Source organism: Periplaneta americana, chromosome 2 (assembly GCF_040183065.1).
Source record: "Periplaneta americana isolate PAMFEO1 chromosome 2, P.americana_PAMFEO1_priV1, whole genome shotgun sequence".
In the NCBI taxonomy this organism is placed as follows: Eukaryota; Metazoa; Arthropoda; class Insecta; order Blattodea; family Blattidae; genus Periplaneta; species Periplaneta americana.
This window is the reverse complement of record NC_091118.1, coordinates 102,707,114-102,720,494: the sequence shown is the minus strand read 5'-3', so window position 1 is coordinate 102,720,494 and position 13,381 is coordinate 102,707,114.

The window sequence follows — 13,381 nt, the reverse complement described above, 5'->3', positions numbered from 1 at the left end:
ATTGTGAACGAGTATTTCCTCAAAACCTTAAAATCTAATTTTCTGCAACATCGTCAAACTTCCTCTTAGAATTTGTATAATGAGAAAGTAAAATAATAGAAATAATTGGAAATGCTTGTAACGATGAAATGTCGTTTTCACTCTGCATTGCTAAAAATTTCCAAGAATGCTACTAAAAAAGATGAAACAATTCTCACGCATTAAAAGTCAGGGTAACAAAAAAATTATATTGGAGGCGTGATAGAACAATTTCAGAAACTGCTCTTGCTGCTGACTATAGTTGAAAGAGACGAAAGGGACGCAATCTGTTTAATGTTCTTAAGCAGTGATGAGGTTCTTTCACAATTCTACAATAGTCTCGAATGACGCTGACGGGTGAAAGCAACGCTCGTTAAATAAAGAATGTAAAAATATATAATCATTACAGCCAATTTAAGTACACAGACATTTTAAAAGTATCCTTCAGCACTCTAGCGAATACTGTTAACCGAACGGCTACATGACTAAATGCAATGCTGGCTATCTCGTTTAAAATGCAGAAGAATGTAGATGGAAGTTTTTCGTCAATAAAAATGTTATATGTTTTCTCAGAATATTTCAGTTTTCAATAAATAATGTTGTCGCCGGTAAAATTTAATTAAACATATTAATATTTTTTCCCGTGCTGCAGCGTCGTGATTTGAGGAACCATGTCAGGACTCGTGTTACGGAATGTGTGGCCAATGTATGGGACTTGTGCCCACGCAGCATCGTGATGTATGTGAGGAGCTACGATAGGTAGCGAAATCCGGGTTCGAAAACCAGTTGCAACGGCTGGGAAAATCATTGTGCAGACTACACGTAACCCCCGTACTGGTTCAATGATCGTTTACCTCTGTTGAGGCATGTGGACGTGAGGCCAGCAGTCGGCTGATAGAATTTGGCCCTTCATGGGTTTTCGCTTCACGGATTACTATTATTACTTTAATGTGAGATTTTTATAGCATAATAACTCGGTTCCACAGTGGTACAGAGATTACAAGCTAGGCATTGGATTCTAGCTTCGCGGGACAATAAATTGTGAAGAACACTAAAATAATAATAATAATAATAATAATAATAATAATAATAATAATAATAATACCTATAATAAATATAATAACACTTATGGCTTTTAAGGAACCCGGAGGTTCATTGCCGCCCTCACATAAGCTCGCCATCGGTCACTATCCTGAGCAAGATTAATACATCCTCTACAATCATATCCCATCTCCCTCATATCAATTTTAATATTATCCTTCCATCTACGTCTTGGTCTCCTAACTAACACTCTATATGCATTTCTGGATTCGCCCATACGTGCTACATGCCCTGTCCATCTCAGACGTCTGGGTTTAACGTTCCTAATTATGTCACGTGAAGAATACAATGCGTGCAGTTCTGCGTTGTGTAACTTTCTCCATTCTCCTGTAACTTCATCCCTCTTAATTCCAAATATTTTCCTAAGCACCTTATTTTCGAACACCCTTAAACTCTTTTCCTCTCTCAAAGTGAGAGTTCAAGTTTCACAACCATAAAGAACAACCGGTAATATAAGTGTATTATAAATTCTAATTTTCAGCTTTTTTAACAGCAGACTGGATTATTATTATTATTATTATTATTATTATTATTATTATTATTACTATTATTATTATTATTATTATTATTATTTCCCTGGCAGAGATCTTATTTCTTACATTCATGATATTTCAAAATAGCACTGACTAAAATAAAATTATTGTTTAAAAGTGTTATTACCTACAAAGTTTCACCCGTTTCAAGCAGAGATTTCTCTACAGGTTGTAGTGTAAATTGCAACTTCAGATGTCTCTACAGGAAAATACTTAATGAAAATATGGGATATATCTTATAGATAAAGCAGGATATTAAGCAGGAAATATGAGAACGAGAACAATAAGGCAATAGGCTCCAATTCCGGGTTCGATTCCCGGTCGGGGCAAGTTACTTGGTTCAGATATTTTCCGGGGTTTTCCCTCAACCCAATATGAGCAAATGCTGGGTAACTTTCGGTGCTGGACCCCGGACTCATTTCACCGGCATTATCACCTTCATCTCATTCAGACGCTAGATAACCTAAGATTTTGATAAAGCGTCGTAAAATAATAGGCTCCAATGTAACAGGAAAAGGATACGATGCGATGGGGGCCTCCCAAATATAAACAGACACGAATAATTCTCCTTATAAATTCACACAAGTTTTAAGTAAGCGTATGCAAATACGTAAATATCTATCTAGCTGCAGCAAATTAATGCTTATTTAGTCTGATATAGACGAAAGCGGAAAACCATAAGTCCAGGGCATGAAACATATGATTTACTTAAGTCAGTTCGCGTATTGGCCATCATGTAGCGCGCATTCAAATGAAGATAGACACAGCGAAACGTGAAGCAAATTGTTAACCCGTCACCTTGACAACCCGCGGCATGTTCAGGAAGACCTCGGACGCTCCTGTGACATACAAAACAAGCGGTATTTCATAATTCGCGGCCAAGTAATTGCTTCTTACTACACGCTGTGTTACAGACGGAATGTCTGGAATGTACAGCAAGCAAAACACGAAATCATTTCGAAAAAGAATAATATGAAAATGTGCATGTCTTTTTTATCATACCTACATTTTGCGCAATATACGATGAAACAAAAAAGGTATAATTTTAAACAAAATTAAATGGGCTAATATTAACTCATTCGTCTTGTGAATTCTGTTTGAAATTCACAATTCCTCATTACTTACAGGTACATATCATATCCGAATAACCAGCTTGGCCAATATGATTAGCTGATAGTAGCCTGCTTTGTCGAAATTTCCGTCCTTTTTATACAAATGACAATTTAATAAACTGTACCCAGTAGGCCTGTAGCAAAAATAGGATGGATATGAAATTACCTCTCAACCGAGCTCTTGAATAAACGCTTTTGTAACGTAACAGTATGCGAAGAGGCATTATAACGCTGCAAAAGAACTTGATGCTGTCTTGTCGGTTGTTTTTATTTAATTGCCTCAAGGCGACTGAGTTGTCGGCAATGAATCTTAGCACAGCAGTGACGATTAAACTGCTTGTAAGCAAATCATAGTGGGCCGAATTCATAGACATTCTTAGCGCGGGCTTCCGGTGGATGATCAGCGAACTAACGTTTTTCGTATTTATAAACCAGTGTTAGATATAAATGATATATGATAAGATATATGATACGATTCGATACGATACGATATATGATATGATATGATATGATATGATATGATATGATATGATATGATATGATATGATATGATATGATATGATATGATATGATATGATATGATATGATATGATATATGATATGATATGATACGATACGATACGATACGATATGATATGATATGATATGATATGATATGATATGATATGATATGATATGATATGATATATGATATGATATGATACGATACGATACGATACGATATGATATGATATGATATGATATGATATGATATGATATGATATGATATGATATGATATATGATACGATATGATATGATATGATATGAATCCTGTGCAAGTAACCAGTTGATAGCCGGGGATAGTTTAGCACGCTCGTAGCGCGGGCTAGCGAAATGTCTATGAATAGCACCCAGTATTACTCGACCAAGGCAAGTGGAGCCGCGGGAGTAATGTGAACTATCTCGATGCGGTATTACGAACGCAGGAGCAGTAGCGCCACGGCTCCGGGCTGCAGGACCTTGGTCGAGTAAGGGTACGTACACGTTGGAGCAACGATAAACGATAAAAGAAACGACCTAGTGACGCTTTGGTATTATCAAAGAATCATGAGTTCATATCGGAGCAACGAGGACGAGGGAAGCGAACATTTTGATTTATCAGTAGAAGATATTCTATACTTCCACTTAATGAAAGAATATATATAGAAAGTATCAGCTGCTAGGTTCAAGATTAATATAACTTAAATACGTACAAAATTGAACCTGTTTCTCATCCCAAAGCTAGCTAGTATAAATTCATTGTGACGTGATTGGTTCTTGTGATCACTTAACCTATCACGAATAAATACACAACTGATCAATTTGCCAATATCCATGATAATTAATTTAATATTCCGAAATAATAATAAATCGATTAATATTCGGATATATTGATAACCACCAGTCATTATACAGATTAATATTATCTTAATCAAAGATCATATGAACGACAAGAGCGAAGAAAATGGAATTTTTGTTTTTATTCGCTTTTATCGTTACTCCAATATGCACACCTCAATGACAATGCATGTTTCAATTCTCTCTGATATAGCATCGCTGCTTCTTTTATCGTTTGTCGTCGCTCCAACGTGTACGTACCCTAATACATAATTGAGGCACTCAGAATAATAACGGCAGGTTCCAACCGAAGTTCATTTTGAGAAAAATGACATTTTATGTTTGTGTTTAAAACTCTGTGAATTTTTATTCTTAAGACTTTTTTTTTTCAGGATTTCTTAAATATGTTTAAAGTTTACCCATAAATTCTTGAGTCTTTGTCGTTAGTACGAGTAGTTTTCCTGCTTTTGTGATGTTTAGTTAAACAAAATATATAGAAATTAAAAAATTGGGATAATGATGAGCTTTGTTTTATTTGTATATCAAATTAAATAATTCCATTTCACACTCCTCGGCAACATTAATACCATCATGAACAAGATTTTTATATAAATCATGATAGATGGATGGTAGATTTTAAAATTTTCATATAATCATTGAAATTAACTTTGTTATGTCTTCCTTTGCTGGCTGTACGTCTCCTGTAGTTTAAACAATGAAACATCCAAGCTTTTACCTCTGTTTCTAAAATTAACAATTTGATATAAGTTAATGCCGGAATAATGTGAATGAAATTTTACAATATAAGGATTATTATGTCCTACAATCATGAATGTAGCCTTACGTAAAAGCAGAGTAACACAGTCAACATCTCTTTTCTTCTGAATACAAATTTGAAACTAATAATATCAACAAAATCTCCTCTAATCCGTGGCTCTACAGCCCAGAAAGGTCCAAGACCGATCAGCCGGCTGAAGGCCTCACGGCCACATGCTGAAGCAGAGAGGTGGACGATCATCCAACCAGAATTGAGGTATCATGTGGTTAGCACGATGAGCCGTTATAACTGGTTTGCGTAACCGAATTTCGCTATCTATCGTAGCTCCCGAGTCCCATACATTGGCCGAAATTTCATGAGAAAATTTCTTTCCCCATGAGGACTCGAACCAGAGCGCATTCCGTAACGCGAGTCCCAGGCAGGATGCCTTAGACCACGACGCCACGGCGCGAGACCAAAATTTCCTCTACTCATTCTATAAAGAATGAAAGAGTTTTTAGTTTTCTGCTTTAATGACACTACACGATTGGTCGAGACTGTACACACATTGCATCTTTCTTTTCCTCTTCTCATTAGCTGCAAAATCCCTATTAATGCCATGTATGAATGTCCTAGTGCGAAATACCTATATATGATTGAATAGAAAACTTTCATTTTTACTAACTTGTAAGCAAATCCAAAGAGCAACAGTATGAAAATATTTGTTTTGTTCAGTAAAAGAGTTAGTGGACGCCATCATATTGACTACACTGCCATGAACTTGTACTGGACGTAAACAAAAGCCCGTACAGTTGAGATATGCCATTTATTCACTGATAAAATTTTCTTTCTCACTAAGGACTAATTTTCAATGTGGAATATGAGAGCTTTGGCATATCCCAATTAATTTGATATTTCACCATGTGAGAAGTAAATGGCAGGAGTATAGTCGTACACCTATCTCAAAATTCGAGTACGGTTGGGATCTGACGCTATTATTCTGAGCGCCTCATATGACGCCGCCTTTTTCCCGTTAGCATACACGGATGAATATCAGCTTTTACACGGATACTAACTTTTGTGGTTATTTCACTTCCACTCTGTATATATACTCTGTATATATACAAGGTGGAAGTGAAATATCCTGTATACATATATATATATATATATATATATATATATATATATATATATATATATATATATATATACATATATATATATATACAGGGTGGAAGTGAAATATCCTTGCAGATTGAAAAGGACGATAGGTTAGACTGAAATGAATAGAAAACCTATATTATCTTTTATGATTAAATGCACGGTTAATTAGAAAATTAAGTTTGAAGTTTCAGCAGTCCGGAAACATCGCCGCTTCTCGTGATACAGATATAAAAGGTCAACGAACTCGGTAACTGGATGTGTCTCGCTAGATGGGCTGGCGCTGTGTTGCAACCAACTCCCAGCGTGCAATTTCTTGAATTTAGAGGTTTTTTTTAAATTAAATTTACACAAAACCGTCCACAATATTGAAATACGCCAGAGGGATACATTATTCTTTATTAGTTTTCCTATCAATATGGACAAAAATCACGATCCTACTCGCAATAGTTACCGAATAAGAGGTTGTTAACATTTTAGGAAAAAAAAAAAAACATTTTTTTTCTTCTGAAAAACTATTAACTTTTCACCAATATGATATTATAGTTTTATTTTACTTACAATATGAGCTAATCGCTCTGAATTAATCTGACAGGCTATTTAACTTCCACCTGCATATTCCGTACTTCGCATAATAAATTACAACAATGTTTCCTTTTTTCCTTGAAGACTGTACCAACATAATTTAGTATGACTGCCTACGCAACTTCAAGGACAGTTGAGAGTGGCACTAACGATTACGATGAAATAATACGCCATGATCATAATTACAAAGACAACAGACTTAATTCTGTATACTCATTGGACACAAAATACATTTGCCCTCGACCTGAAGAACCTTTAGTATCTACCACATATCATAAGCAAAAACGCAAAAAAAAAGTTTATTCCAAAACCTGCAACAAATCTTCATAATACCAGCTTCGCTATGTAACATCAATCCCAGTACATCTACACACAGTGTCAATATAAATTATAAGAAACTCAATAAACGTCGTTGTAATGTTGTATGTTAATAAAATCTATGACATCGAACTCGTTTAAAGACTGTGCTCAAAATTTTACTATCCGTATATGAATTGGCAGTAAAACGTGTGAAAATGAATATTTACATTTAATATAGCTGTAAAAGAATACACATCGCACAAATGAATTTATGCTTTTCTCTTCTGTTGCAATACAAAATGAAAGTTATTCTGAGACTTCTCTCGACGAAACATTTAAAATTTACCTCTGAGACAAACAGAAAAATATGTTCCTACTGCAAAACATTACCAGTGTCCACATTTTGCAGAAATGGAAAACTGTAAGGCAAGGTTCATTCTTATTTGTGTACGTATTAATATTTATATAAGTTAAACAAAGAGAATGAAACATAACTACAATCACAGAATTAAAAAAAATATAATAACAAAAAAGAAATATAGGCCAATATCCCACTCTACTTTTAGCAATCAGATAATTCTACGATAAAAAAAAGTTCAATTAGTCAGTCATTTATACAGAGTGATTCACGAGGATTTCCCGCCACTTACGGAGCTTATTTCCGAAGATATTTTGAGCAAACAATGTCATATAAACATGTATCCTACTCTCAATATTTTCTAAGTTACACTAATCCGAAATTGTTTGTAAAGTAACTTTCCCTTTAGTTTTAAGAATAAAAGAATATTACAAATAGAGAATGAACTATTCAGAAGTATTATTTCTTTAATTGGCTAGTATTCTGAAACTAAAAATTTCCATAGTTGCTTCGTAAGATTTTTTTTTTCTATTTTTAACTACAAAATTACATTATTCTTACACATTTATCACGACTGTTACAAATCATACAACTAATGCAAACTCTTTAAAGACTGTACAGCTGTCAAAAGAAAAAGTGGCCGCTCTCCTGAAACAAAGTTCGCTTCGGGTATCTTCGCTACAATTCGGAGACAGGCGATGTTACATGTTGTTGGACCACGTTGCCTGATATCTACAGTTATAATTGAAGTATACTGTGTGTTATTCGATAGCATAATGGTAGCGTTCAGGCCTCTTATTCGTGAGGTCCTGCGTTCGACTACAACCTCGTGCTTTTTATGTCCTTTTTTGTTCTGTTTTTGAGAGACACAAACTAGACATAATGGCTCCTTTCTGTTGTATGATTATTTTAGTAATTAACTTCAGGTTCATTAATATATTATGCCATGACTTTATCATTATCATTATGATATTGTGGCTGCAAATGGAAAGAAAAAAGATTTTATTCTCAATAAAATATCTTTCATGGCATAAACATAACAAATTTACTGGCGTCGGCCTTAAAACATTCAAACAATTAAGCGTTCAAAAAACAAAACAAAAAGCCACAATTCAATATTTAGTCTATCTTCCTCTTATCTCGATCATCTTGCAGTCGAGTGGGCATGGAATTGACTAGTCTTTGCAAATAGCGACTGTTCTTAGACACGATATTCCAGGCATTCTGAACATACACACATAAATGTTCTGTCCATAGGCAGGTCTTTCATTGCAAACCCAGCAATCTCCAATCTTTCCTCTTTTCTGCCTTCCTCTTAGTCTCCGCATATGATCTACATATCCTAATGTCGTCAATTATTCTTTTCAACCAGAGACCCAACCAATTCCTTTTTCTCTTTCTAATCAGTTTCAGCATCATTCTTTCTTCACTCACTTTTTCAAACACAATTTTATTTCTTATTCTGTCTGTCCACTTCACACGCACCGTTCTTCTCCACATCCACATTTCAAATGCTTCAATTCGTTTCTCTTCATTTCGTCGTAATGTCCATGTTCTTTCCCCATACAATGCCACACTCCACACAAAGCACTTCACTAGTCTCTTCCTTAGTTATTTTTCCATAGGTCCGCAGAAGATCCTTCTTCTTCTATTAAAAGCTTCCTTTGTTCATGTTTGCAGTTTTCTTGGGAAGGATAGGCCTAAATGCGGTAACATCCCGTTGCTTTCCGCACACCACTATCTCTTTCGCATCTTATTAAATTCCTGGGGGCCCAAGCGTGGAGATGAGGAGAGTGGATTTGACTAATTGGGCCCTCCGGACTTCACCGAAAGTCATGGCAAGGGTTAAATATTAATTCTATCAGGATGTTTGACCCGGTCAGAGACCGGGAAATCTCAATTAGCCTTTGCCCCCCGCATCCTGGACTAGCTTCTACGAATCATCAGAAAATCTTAGAGTGTGATTGAGCCAATTTTTCCGAAAATGTTTCCACACTTTTGCTCTCGTAGCTCAGCGGACGAACGTCGGAATTTAGATGTCAACGTCTCAAGTTCAATTCCTCGTTACTCCTTTTCATTTTATTGTGGTTCAAGATAGTATAATGTAATAATACAAAAAGAAAAACTAATACCAGTATTATGCAACTGGATTTTTCCAAACCTAATATTAAATTTATGTTATTTATATCGCTAAAGAACGATTACAATATAAATAACTTGAATATTATTTATACAGTATCACTAAAGAACGATAACACAATATAAATGATAAATATCGGTTTGTTTAATTAATATATTGCGAAAGAACAATAACAATATAAATAACTTGAATATTGTTTTATAATGCTAATGAAGGAAAACAGAATATAAATGATAACTTGAATATTAATTAAATCGCTAAAGAACGATAACAATATAAAAAACGTGAATATTATTAATATCGGAATTTCACAGATTTATTACAGATGTATTTAACAAATTGTAGAAGAATAGTAATTAGTAACAGTGTCCTATTTATTCTTCTTGGAGCCAAATTTGTAACTTTTAAAAGTGTGGTTACTATGTTGAAGTGTATGTGTTGTAACGGATGCTTGATTTGTTATGTATGTGAGTCATTTATGGGATGCTTGATGTCGTCGCAATGTCGTAACTATAGTTTGATTGTGTTTGTGTGACTATTGTGTATTAATTTATGATGTATGGTACGGAAAGCTGCATATTTGTGTTATAGAAGTGTTACGTATGTGTGTTGTTAATGGTTTTGTATGTTTCAAATGGATACCTGATATTTGTTTAGCAATCGCAATGCCTAATTTACGGATTGTTTATGTTTTGTTTACATCGCCTAAGCTAATTTAATTTTCTTTTCCATTTCTCTTTATGCTTATCTTTTTTGTGTATAAAACTATAGCCCTAACATACATATGTAAAATAGGGCTAACCCCCATTGGAGATACAATAATAATTATTATTCATATCGTTATAATACGATAACAGAATACAAATGATGACCTGAATTTTATTCATATCTCTAAAGAACGATAACAAAATATAAATAACGTGATATCCATAAAGAACGATAACTGGATATAAATGATAATTTGAATATCATTTACATCGCTAAAGAACGATTAAAAAATAAAATGAAAACTTGAAGAAGGCCCTAACCCACGACCTTTGAATCATTAAACAAGCACTCTACCTCTGGTCTACGAGGCGCAGATATGGAACACTTTCATAGTTCCGGAACTCCTTGTACAAGCACATGCATCGTGTAACATCGCCGCGACCCGAAGTGGACTTTGAAAATATTCGCTGTTCACGAGTGCGGCCACTTTTTTTTTTACAGCTGTACATTAGAATGCAAAATTGAACTCTAAAGAATTAAATTAAGTCTCTAGAAGTGGTGTGGTTTGTAACAATTGTTATGATAAGTGTATAAGAATAATGTATTTTTTAGTTAAAATTAAAAAAAAAAACATTTTTAGCTTTGGAATACGAGCCGATTAAGAAACGATATTCCTGAATAATTCATTCTCTATTTGTAATATGTTTTTAACCTTAAAACTAAAGAGACTTCAAATCTGTATAATTCTGAAAATACTGAGAATAGGACACATGTCTATTTGACATATTTTGTTAAAAATGCCTTCGAAAATAACCTCCGTAAGTGGCAGTAACTCCTCGTGAATCACCCTGTATATTAAAATTATTACAATTTCCTTTCAAAGTTGAAGTAGGCCTACTGCGGAGTGTTAACGGCCATGACAAGATTAAACATCCAATGAAATCACAGACGTGGCTTCGTATGAGAATTGCGAACCAAGAAACCACTGAAACCTCAGAGGTGACTGCGTTGTCTACACCATGATCCTGTTGCATAGCAGTCTGAGTTTGAGTCGCGGTTAGGCTCGGGACGAGAGGTGTTGTCGATAGAAAAATCGGAATACTCAGCGAACCTTAGCGTAGTCAGCTGGTATGAGTTGGGAATGCGTCTAGCTAGGTTAACCGTAATAGTTATTTCAGTCGGATATACTGTAGGACTATGGTTCGCCCTCTCCTTTCAGGATAATACATCGAGTAACAGAGACTTCTTCCTCACGTGATTGTTAGCATATGCAATGTCACAGATTAAGACAACACAGTAACACATCTAGTTCACATGGAAGGACATAAAACCGTACTTTTCTGTTAGGAATCGAAATCAGTTCAATTAGTTTATTTAATATACGCTACAACTTGACTTATAATAGTGAATTTAGTAGCTATTGGGTTACGTCCGTTTTCTGCTTTCCCCTTTAAAATTCTCTCCGTGGTTCCTTCATACGAAACTGAAAAACTCGGAGTGAGACAAATGGTCAACAGGCTTAGAGCTCACATATTCACTTCCTCTCAGCTCCAAATTCCCTTGCCAGGAGGCGGAGTAGATGACGTCATTGTATGTATAACAAATACGCTACATTATTTTAAAGATCCCTCCAGTCGATCAGTGCTTGACCGAAGGCTTATAACTCTGAGCCCGCAATAGTGATACCTGCTGGAGAGAGCAGTGAAGTTCCTAAGACTAGCGAGGGACGATTGATCTTGAGCCTTAATGAGAGACGTTAGGGATGTTTGCTGTGTCCCTTGATTTTTAACATGAAGCGTTTTCCTGCGCACCACTTGAGAAAAAATGTAACAAAAAATTAAGATTTCTTCTTATGGGAGTTGCATCGATGTCACCCGCAATTCTTTCGTTTGCTGCTTCACTTGTTCGTTCACGATCCAGGTTATGTTTCTACTACAAAACTGATGAAATGGAAAACACAACCTATACTTACTATGTTAGTGGATCCTCTTATTTTGTTTTTATATTTTAAGACGTTATGTGCACTGTATCACTTTTTAAAAGACACCACACAGCCTATCGTTATGTCTCATTATTAGGGAAGGTAGTTCGGATACCGAACTTATAAAGTTAACTACGTCGCGGATTATACAAATCGTGTTGTTTACATCAACTCAGGATGGTATTATTCGATCAAGGCCAGTGGAGTCCTGCAGCCCGGAGCCGTGGCGCTACTGCTCCTGCGTTCGTAATACCGCATCGAGATAGTTCACATTACGCCCGCGGCTCCACTCGCCTTAGACGACTTGTACAGTGCATGCATTTTGTCCAGACACTCCCCCACCCTTCCTACAGAGCTGTGCACGAGATCGGATGAGTCTACTTACGAATTATAGGGGAATTGATTAATATTTGCCTTGAACTCGGTAGACACACGCCCGACCTTCCCTTCTACTCCAACCCGCTCTACAGAAACGTTATTCCCGTACTGCACATCGCGAATGTCTTGACAAAATGCATGAGCTGTACTGAGCACTGATGTTCTTGAATCAAAACATTACTCGATACAATCAGATGACTAAAACAAATAACATACATTTACCAAAGCGACTTACTTCATTCACTTCTTTGTGGAAAATGGTGACAGATTTTTAAACACAAATGGTGTACTTTGAGTGTCACTAATTTTCTTATAATGTACAAGTGTGTACATTCGTAAATTATTAAATATAAAACTGTTTCGATTGTCTTCAAACAAGAGAAATGTTCTTCCGATATCACACGATGTTATTGTGTGAATTTGAAATAGTTTTATTTATTGTAATTTTGTGCCTGTTCACTACTTAGTTCATATTGCACTTCACAGTTTCGAATATGCAGGACTTTTTCAAGAACACACTTCAGTTTTAGGTTAACCCTTTTATTGTTATCAACAGTTTATCGTATAGAATCGGGTGTATCGATAAGCACAAAAAGCGTTAGGCCACCAAGCACGATAATATAATGGCAATAAGATGCATTACTTAACGTAAACTATAAAATTACAAAGAAAATCAAAGTGAAAGTTCGAAGATTCAAACCTAAGTCCTCATGTGTAAAAGTCTACAGTGTTCATCACGTCGCTATCCCAGCCCAGACTTGATTACATTGCTGCAATATGTGGTCAGTCAATAAACCTGCCAATAGAATATTTTCAACACTTTTTTTTTCGAAAAAAAAATTACTTATTTTACTAGGTTAGCTGAAAAGTTTGGTTATTTAACGACGCTGTA